This window comes from Arachis ipaensis, chromosome B1, assembly GCF_059453495.1.
Source record: "Arachis ipaensis isolate K30076 ecotype BB chromosome B1, ASM5945349v1, whole genome shotgun sequence".
In the NCBI taxonomy this organism is placed as follows: Eukaryota; Viridiplantae; Streptophyta; class Magnoliopsida; order Fabales; family Fabaceae; genus Arachis; species Arachis ipaensis.
In genome coordinates this window covers 20,801,225-20,812,500 of record NC_142436.1, presented here as the reverse complement: position 1 = coordinate 20,812,500, position 11,276 = coordinate 20,801,225, and positions in this window count along the sequence as shown.

The following is an 11,276-nucleotide window of genomic DNA, read 5'->3' as shown; positions in this document are numbered from 1 at the left end:
AATATGTCTTAGTTAGGCTGAATTAAAAAAATTGGTTGTCTAGCATTTTTCTTGAAGGCGAAAAGGCACCCACAATAAATGAAAAATTGAATTTACATTATTGCAACTCAAGTGACCAATACTAAAGTTAAATTTGCTTATCATCGGTTAGATTCTTTTGAACCAGTGTATTGTAGTATAGTCAGGTATGATCTTAAGGTAGATGCTAGCCATTAAAATATGTTTTGGTATGTGAGAAATGATGGTTCTTATCATAGCTGGGATAACCAAAATTGGAGAAGGACCACTAGTTGATCTATGTGCTAATTAATATATATATATATATATATATAAGGAAAGAAATAGAAAAAAATAAAAAGAAAAAAAAAGAAAAAAATTGAGTGAATTTTTACAAACTAGGATTTGGATATTGGTTAATCAATGTTAACTACATCTACTAGTTATTAAAACTACTTGCGTTATTTAACAAATGTTTGATCCACTCAATTAATATCGCTCTCTTTATTTTTTAATACTTTAAACTCCAAAAACCATTATTAAAAAAATCTCACCAAAATTGTTGGCGCCCAATTTTAGTCTTGTTTGGATGTTTCAATGATGACCATCTAGTGTACGATATTCAATTTGAGAGACAAAAATAAGTTATTTAGTTCAAGTTTAAAAACCGATTTAGTGCATATACAATGATGAGATAACAAATGACACATGGATGCATAATGTTGCGATATATGGCATAAGTTGACACATGGCCAAATAGGATTTTGACACATTAACCAATTGTCTACGTCAGCATGTCACATGTCATTGATTGACTTATTATCATACCACTATATATGGTCGAACCATGAAGTGACATATGTCACTAATAGTCCATATCAACAAACTGTTAACGGAAAATGAATTAGAGACTAATGTGGTATATTTTTGTTAGGACATAATTGGTACAATTAAAATTTTATAAACGATTTTAATACATGACATCAGTATCAAATACCACTTTAGAGATTAACTCTAATTTTGACTTATTAGTTAGTTTTATGTTATATATTATTTGATATGCTATATTTAGGCTTAATTATGTCACAGGAGTGAAATTTGAATGCGCTCAAATATATGGGTGAATAGGAATCACGGACTTGTGCTGACATTTCTCTATCAAAGTAAAGAAAAAACAATTTTCAAGTAAGAGTTGCAAATCAATTACTATTACAATAATAAGGCACGTATAAACTAAGAATAGGAACTAATTTTATTTTTTCTTTTAATTCTTTTTCCTTTTTTTTCTGAAAATTTAGAGTTTAATTTTTAGAATTAATAATCTAAAAGTTAAAATAAATAAAATAACTTTTTAAAAATTAATTGATATTAACAAAAAAATTAAAATTGGCTCCCTAACATTTTACTCATATTAATATTCTGAAAGAGTCTATTTGTTTAGCAAAATGTTCCATTTTTTTATTACTTTTTTCAGACATTTTTTCATATTATTTCTTTTTCTCCTACTTTTATTTTTTAATTTTTATTTTACAATGTCTTTCTCATATTATTGTTGTTGTTTTCTTTTGTCTTTTTTATATATACTTATCAAGCTTATTAGTACGTAAGCTTTCACATTTTTTTTTAAATTACAACCTTCTTTTCCTTTTTTTTTTAATTCACAAGGTACAATTGTTTATAGGTGAATGTTATGGTGTCTATTATATTGTACTTAAGTCATTAAAAAAATAAATAAATAATATTTAATAATTTTAAATAATTTACTTTTTATTTTAAATATTTTATTTTTTTATTTTAAAAAGTAAATTAAATAATTTAGATACTACAACAAAAACACCATAGAATTCACCTTGTTTATAATAGTAAATTTTGGGTGTACTAAGTGAGTACTGTATTAATACTTTAATAGCATTATCATTTATGTCACTTATGTCATTTTTAATTATGGTTTATTTTTAATATATTACTAGCGTAAAAAGAAAAATTATACTGTAATTTCATTATTATCTAATGTGAAAAATTATATAATTTTTATCGTGTATGGTTAATTTTTATTATTAATTAAAAAAATATAATGATATATATGGAACTTGTAATATTATTCAACAAAAGCAAAAAATAAATACGTGATAAAAGTTCCCATAAACAAGCTAGGAGAACCTATTACTCTGCTCAACCTACTACTCCAACTGCCCGCTAAGCTCTTTTTTAAATAGAGTGACTTGTTCTCTTTGGTCTGTTTCACACACATAGAAATAAAGAATGGTTATGGCCTCCAACATCAGAACATTACTAAATCAAGATATAGTGGTGGTGTTGACGCATTCGACGTCATACACCCTTTCACATTTGTTATGTAACACCTTCTTTAGTATGTGTTCATGCCTAAGATCATAACGTCATAATGAATTGGATATCACATTGGACACACACGCGACTCTGTATTATAGACTAAAACTCCAAAGTGGTCCCTGAGATTGGGCGAGTTACCTATAATCATCCTTGACTTTTAAAATTTTCTAATAGTATCCCTCACATTCAGCTCTGGGACCCATAGTTGTCCTGTGACCCTTTTCGGCGCACAGTCAACAAACGGAATAATGATCTGGTACCTCCCATGCCATGTTGGAGCTAGCAACGGCTAGCTAACGTGGCAAATCTTAATTTTCTACCCAATGTGGTCCTGGTCCCATTAAAACCCTAAAAGCTAAGAATGATTATTATATGTAGTATCTCTTCTTCCCTTCTCCTTCGTCCCATAATTGTGGTCCACCATTGTGATTTAACGGAGATTCCATTGACATGTGCAAAGGTGCTTTCCACATAATAAAATCAACCTGTCAGAGCCAGATCTCAGTGAAAATTTGGGGTTGCAGGATGAAACTCGTGATGAACTTGGTGCAGAGTTCCACAAGAAGTTGGATTTGAAGGATGAGGATGAAAGGGTAGCTGAAAATGAGAAGAAAGATTCGGATTTTGTAGCTGGTAGTGGAGAATATGGTGGTGAGAAATTGGGTGGTGAAGGTGGTTGTGCCCCGAAAATAGGTGAAGCACAAGGGAGTGATGATAATGATGGTTGGGATGATGATGAGGGTTATGGCTGGAATAAGAATGTGAAAGAGAGTGAGGTTGATAAGGTAAGTGGAGATTTTGATGTTGATGGTGATGGTAATGGTGATGATGAAGTTGAAGTTGAAGGTGATGAAGAAGTGGAGAAGAAGAAAGATAGAAGCAGTGGTAGAGTTCAACAGCAATATCCACTAAGGCCTGATGCTGAAGATTGTGCTTTCTATCTTAAAACTGGAACTTGCAAATTTGGATTCAATTGCAAGTTTAATCACCCACTTAGTAGGAGGAAGAACCAGGTATTAATTATTCTTTTGTTCCTATTATCAATCTAGCACAGTGGTCTGGATTGCATGTTTGAAAATTAGAGTTGAAATTCACTTATGAATATTTATCATTTGCCCAAGATTTTTTTCTTGTATTTTAGTATTATATATTATATCAATAGAATGAGTAGATTGAGATAAAGGTCATTTATGCTTAGCTAAATAATCAATGGCTTGCCCTTCACCTCCAAACATTACTTCAGAGCATCAATGGAATCTCCGTTAAATCACAATGGTGGACCACAATTATGAGATGAAGGAGAAGGGAAGAAGAGATACTACATATAATAATCATTTTTAGCTTTTAGGATTTTAATGGGACCAGGACCACATTGAGTAGAAATTTAAGATTTGTCACGTCAGCTAGCTGTTGCTGGCTCCAGCATAGCATGGGAGGTGCCAAATCATTACTCCGTTTGCTGACTGTGTGCCGGAAAGGGTCGCAGGACAACCATGGGTCCCGGAGCTGAATGTGAGGGATACTATTAGGGAATTTTGAAAGTCAAAGACGATTATGGGTAACTCGCCTAATCTCAGGGATCACTTTGGGGTTTTAGTCCTGTATTATAAATATTTCTATGATTTGACTCAATACTTGTAGTAGCCTTTTAGTGGAGTTAGGTCTATTTCTATTTTTTTCTGATAGTGAAATCGCATAAGATAAAATAGATGCAAATGCGTTATGAGGAGTAAATAGTCAGAGTAGTCTCCAAAATATTTTTTTAATCAAATTTGTCTTTCAAAAATTTTTAGTTATTTTAGTCCTTTCGTCACTTCCGTTACTAACGACATCAAAATTTGTTGATATAACAGGTTAAGTGGCACTATAACACACACCTAGTAGTCATAATTATTGGCAGTTAACATTATAAGTTTAATTATGAAATCAGATCAAATCAATTCTAAATTGAGGAATTTCAATGTTTCAACTTCTTCCCTCAATTAAGTTTTAATTTGTTCTAATTTCATAAACTTATCTTATTAATAGTCAATTAAAACTCCTATGTGTGTTATAGTATCACTTAACATGCCATATTAACAAATTTCGGCACTGTCAACAAAGAAAATGACAAAAGAACTAATACGATTAATTTAGAATCTTTGAAGGACGAATTTGATTAAAAAAAATCTTTCAAAAACTAATTTAGAGAACGAATAATTTTTCAAGGACAAATTTGATCATTTACCAACTTTATGAGCTATGTGCATCCTCCTATTAAGATAGTAAACATAACATACTATACTCAGATGTGACATCAGATATGTAACAGATAGATAATATCAAGATCATCACATTATGTCATTTACGTATCTTAATATTTGTCATAAATATAAACATATAATTCTATGTAAATGTTGAAAGAAATGTCTAGTCCCTCTGTTTTGGATCACCCATTAAAACTGTGAATTAACCAAACATAATAAGCAAAAGGAAACACTCTACCTATATCCAAAGGGATCCAAATAAGAGATTCCAACAGTACTTCCAGGTGTTTCGCGAAAGAAAACATAGGTCCTTGTGGTAGTCGGTGTTGCTAAATATGTGCTCGCGACTGTTGGGTCAACGTACCACTCAAAGTCTTCCGGAAGATGTGTGAAGACGATAACTAGAGGAGAAAACATAGAAATGGTAGGGTGAGATAGTCTCAGTAGGAGAAAAAGGTTTGATGCAAGGGCATGTGTCTCGGTATGTTTTGATTAAATTCATTGTTGAATATCATACACTTTAATTACCAAGATTCTCTTATTTGCAAAAATTTACATACTTGTTTTAACCAAATCCTAACAAACCATATTACTACGCATGGTTTCCTTTTAGTCGAGTCTCTCTTCACTCCCGTAGTCGTAAACCCCATCAAACAACAAGAATAATCAATCCTTAATTCAGTTGCATACTGATGAGCGAGAATTTGTCGTGTCGGTCTAGATTTTCTTCTTATAGAAATAAGGACTTCGTTGTAAGCATAGTTCTAAACCAACAAACAATTCCCACATCAAAAATTTGAGTTGTCACAAGTACAAACCCCAAATGAAAATTTATCGAAGTATTTGAACTCCGGGTCGTCTCACAAGGAATTGCAATGAAATGCTCAATTATTGGCTATGAAGGAACAAAGGGGTTTGATTTTTATATTTTTTTTGCAAGAAGTTAAATGAAAAGAAAGTAAATGATAATAGCTAATAAAATAAAGGAAAGAACTCTTGGCTAGACATAGGTAATTGAGATCACCATCCTTGTCTACATACCAAATATTGATAATTATGAGGAACCAAGCTCATTAAGTTTACTTCTATACTTGAAGTATATCAAATAGGCTTGATCACATCAACCCATAAGTCCCAACCTATCTACTAATTAGATTAGTAGTGGGTTAGTATCAATGGGTATCAAATTGATCACCAAGGGTTCTCAAATCACCACTTCAATGAGACCCAATGACTCAAGGTCACTCAATTCCCTTAGCCTGGGCCAAGAGTCAAGAAACTAATCAAAGACTAGAAGAAACATTTTATCAAACACCTAGTGTGCAAGAAAAGTAAACATCATAAAATGCAAGAATTAAAGAAAATCCATAACCAACATAAACAAGAAATCAACAATAACAATCAAGATCAACATAAAAGAAACATAGAAACATAAATTTGTATTAAAGGAAAATTAAGATCCAACAAGGTTCATGAACATAAAAACAACAAAATAAAGGAAATGAACAAGAGAAACTAAGAAGATTAAGATATAATAACAAGAAATTAAGAGAGAAAGCTAAATCAAAACAAGGATTCAAAGTTTGATCTAAGAAAATTAAACCTAAACTACCCTAAATTCTAGAGAGAATGAAGAGCTTCTCTCTCTAGAATTCTAGCCTAAAACATGATGAAAACTAAACTATGACTACTTGGTTCATTCCTACCTCAATCCTTGGGTTCAATAGCATCATAAATGAGTTAGATTGAGCCCAAAATGAGCTACAAATCGCCCCCAACGAGTTGCCCAAAATGGACCCATACTGATCCATCAACGCGTGCGTGTCATGTACGCGTACGCGCTCTTATAAGCCAGGAAACTATAGAAAATTTTATATCATTTTGAAGCCCCGGATGTTAGCTTTCCAACACAACTAGAACCGCCTCATTTGGACCTCTGTAGCTCAAGTTATGGTTGATTGAGTGCGAAGAGGTCAGGCTTGACAGCTTTGCGGTTCCTTCATTTCTTCATGAGTTCTCCCACTTTACATGCTTTTTCTTCATTCCTTCAACCCAATCTTTGTCTTCTAAACCTGAAACCACTTAACAAACATATCAAGGCATCGAATAGAATTAAAGTGAATTAAATTTAGCTATTTTAAGGCCTAAAAAGCATGTTTTCTTACTTAAGCACAAATTTAGGGAGAATTGTAAAATCATGCTATTTCAATGAATAAATGTGAGAAAAGTTGATAAAATATCCCAAATTAAGCACAATATAAACCACAAAATTGGGGTTTATCACATGCCTAAGCAAGCATATTCACAAACAGCAATCATATGTTGTTGTTTTTCAGATGCAAGTTGCAACCTACCTCGGTGAGTTTGCGGGATGGTGACAGAGCGGAGGATCGCTTGTTATATGTTGTATTCTGGATTATATTGATGTAGTATCCCTCACTTTTGTATATTGTATGTTGTTACCTCAGAGGCTTTCTTTGAGAGATAGGATGTCACTGTTTTACTTCAAAACTTTGTTGTATTCTATTTGAGCTAGCCGGCCTAAACTCCGCAGGCTGTGATTAGTTCTCTTTTGTATAATATATATATTTTGATTATCTTGTATCTATGATCCTTTTCTTATCTTTACGCGTTTAGTTATCATGCGTAACACTTCGCGCTTTTATATCTCTATTTTCTACGTCTTTGAGCTTTATTCCTTCATTGGGCTTCTAGTATTATTACTTCCTTCCATATATATTATTATATGAGCTTTATAAATATCGTGACCTTTTGTTATCTTTTGCTTTACGGCATGATGTAAGGCTTAGGATAATAGGGTGTTACAGTTTTGATATGAAAAATTTTATTATTCTATTGTGTTAGTTTTAATTATTTTGATAATTGATTATTTTGTTAAAAATGTATAAAATAAAATATATAAATATACACAATAGCAAATTTGATGTCAAACTTTTAATGTCATAGAATATTTTTAGGATAATTTTTTTATATAAATAAATTAAATATTTTATTTACCAATATATGTAATTTGAGAGGTATTTATCAATTTATGTAATTTATTTATCGTATTTACTGTGCAAACGAGATAATTATGTATATAATTTGTTTAGGGTGTAAACGAGATAAGTCATGATTTTTTTGGCTTTATCTCGCTTGCAAACGAGATATATAAAATTTGGAAAAAAAATATTGTTTACAAGATACATGTAGTATTATCTCGTTTACACTGACAATGAGATACATATATAATTTTTTAATCAATTTTAAATGTAAAATGGATATAGTTTTTTAGGATTTAGCACAACAAGAAAAACGCTAAATACCGTTGGATTTAGCATCGAAGGTTAGCATCGATATAGTTTGCAATGAATTCGTCTGGCAAAAGATTTACCGTTGGAAACCAGAATCCAATGGTAATAGTTAGAGGAAAAATCAAAATAATTGGCGCCACGATTACCATCGAATTTATAGGGGAATAAATTTGACAGTAATCTTGATTAGTGAAACGTTACTTTTGATCGACTGCGAAGCTTTATTGGCGGATAAAATCTATCGGTAAATCCAATAGTAAATGTACCCTAAATTCGAACTGTGAACCCTCTTTCCCCTCATTTTGAATCTCTCTCTCTCTCTCTCTCTCTCTCTCTCTCTAACCCTCTCGCCTTCCACTCTCAATCTAACACTCTCCCCCTTCCCTCAACATTCCCTCCGGCAGCCTCTTTCGATGGCCCCCTCTCGTGGTCTGAACTGAACCGTCGCTTTTGCCATTGCTCGTCGTTACGCCCCTAGGTAGCACCCGTTCTCCCACTTCTTAAATTTGGTTCTGGCTTGGTATTGGATTACCATTGATGAGAATAGATTATAAATTTATTATAAATTAGAAGTTGAGACTAGATTTTAAATTGTGTTGTTTGTTGTGTTATTGTTTGTTGTATTGTTCTAAATTTTAACTAATTAGGTACTCAACTAATTAGTTAATAATATAAATCTTACAATGCCTAATATAACTTAAATTTAGAGACAAATAAATATTTACAATATTAGCTTGAATAAGGTCTAGTAATTTAAACAAACTAGAATTTAAAATTTTGATTTGAATTTATAAAAGTATGTGAAGTCATAGGTTTTAGATAATATTTAATCTCATCAATCTAAGAGTCGAGTTAGAAAGAGAACAACACCACTGTATCAGTTGTCGCGAGGCCGCATCTGAGTCATACAAGAATTGCGTTTACAGACGGGGATCCTTCTTCGCTGACAACCTTCGCACATCCACAATGAGATAATCATCTGCCTCTGCCACCAGTCGGCCCGTCGATCCCGAGGACAGCGTCGATTTGAGAGAGCAAGTACTGCTCCTCACTCGAGCCTTCACCAACAGGCTCAACAACTGCAGGAGTCTGAGGAGAGATATCAGGTGATCCTCTCACCCATGACAGACACAGATGATCTCAGGCTGGAATGGAGGCGGGAGCCTGAGCGGCTTCAGTGGACGAAGCGACAGATGGCAGTGTACCAAGATCAGATGCGCACCAGTAATAGCGGAATTGAAATTGACGCAATTGAAATTCCAATGGTCTTTTTTATAACATCTGTCCCTAGTAGTGTCAGCCCATTTGCATTTAAAAATAACAACAACAAATTGTCCATGATAGTTAAGTTCAATTATATCTTCTAACTTGCCATAATATGGAAAATTTGCTTGTCTCATATTTCTATTCGCAATACTTGCAATGCAGGGTGTGTTAGAGACTAAGAATACTCCACTATTTTGTGTCTTAAGACCAAATTATCTAGTCAAAGTTTGAAATCTATATCCATTGATGTCATAAACAGAAAATCTCCTTGCATTCATCATTGGGCCTCGTGCAAGAAACTTTATATCAGTTGACATGTCGTATGGATTATCTGGATTCACACTCTGTGAAGTAAAACAAAAAGTATCAGTCAAGATTATTTAGTTGACTAATATACAATGTATACTTTATAAAGTATGAATTTTCACTTACCAATTCTTGAAACCAATCAACAAAGTCTTTATTAACTTTCTTTTCTATCTCTGCAGGTGAGAGTCTTCTTCCTTTTGAAGTTCTCCTAATGTGGTCTCTAAAGGCATTGATATATGGTTTCACACCTTCGCGATTGAAAACCACATAACGATGAGCTTGCAACTTCTCTATTTTAGTTAAATTGAAGTTTGAATGACCTCCATGTGGAGTACCTAACTTGGGCAAGACTGAAGACATTTCATAAGGGGGGTCATAACAAAGACGACTAGTGACGATCGGAATTTTTATCGGTAAAGAATTTTCACAAATATATAATCGCGTTGTAGATATAGCTTCTAAACCAACAGAAAATCCTTTCGTACAAAAGTTTTGTTTGTCACTTAAGCAAACCCAATAAAAATAAATAACCGAAGTATTCAAACCTCGGGTCGTCTTCTCAAGGAATTGCAGGGAAGTATGATTTATTGTTTGTTATGGAAAAAGGTATATTTGGATTTTGAAAAGGTTTGAACAAGAGAAATAAATTGCAGGAATTAATAAATCAATAGCTAATAAAACTCTTGGCACGGTATGAAAATTTGGAAGTTCTATCCTAGTTATCCTTATCGATGGTGATGAGAATTGAGTTTTAATCCCACTTACTTAACCTTTACTAAAGCAAAGGAAAGTCAAGTGGACTAATTAGTTTGATCTTCAGGTCCTAGCCAATTCCAAAGAAAGGACTAGAGTTATTGGAATTCAATTCAATTAGCAAAAATAACAATTATCAATCACGATGAGTTTGATAACTCAAGAGTCTCCAATTAATCAATTAAATCCAAGAATATAAAAAGCTAAATAAGAATCATAAATCTGAAATACCTCAGTTTATATTAAATAAAGAATCAATCTAAACATAAAGAGTTCATAAACTAAATTGAGAAAATAAGTAAAGGAACATTGAACCTGGAACTCAAAAGAAATTGTAAGTTGAAATAATAAGAAATCTTAAATCCTTTAAGAGGAATCCTAATCCTAAATCCTAAGAGAGAGGGGAGAGCCTCTCTCTCTCTCTCTAAAACTACATCTAAATTATGAAAAGTGAATTATTATGAATGTATGTTATCTGATGAATGGATGTATTCCCCCATTTTATAGCCTCTAATCTGTGTGTTACAGGCCGAAAACTGGGTCAAAAATAGCCCAGAAATTGCTCCCAGCGATTTCTGGTATGTACAGGTTGTGGCAAAGTGACGCGGAAGCATCGTCCACGTGTTTGCGTGGGTTGAATTTTGCAGATGCGATGCGTGCGCACCATCCACGCATCCGCGTCGCCTAACTTCGGGGAAGCTATGACAAATTATATATCATTGTGAAGCCCCGGATGTTAGCTTTCCAACACAACTGGAACCACATCATTTGGACCTTTGTAGCTCAAGTTATGGTCGATTTAGTACCAAGAGGTCAGGCTAGACAGCTTTAGCAGTTCCTTCAGTTTCTTGTATTCCTTCCACTTTTGCATGCTTCCTTTCCATCCTCTAAGCCATTCCTACCCTATAGTCCCTGTAATCACTTAACACACATATCAAGGCATCGAATGGTAATAAGAGAGGATTAATATTAGCAAATATAAGTCCAAAGAAGCATGTTTTCAATCATAGCACAAAATCAGGAAGGAAAACGTAAACTC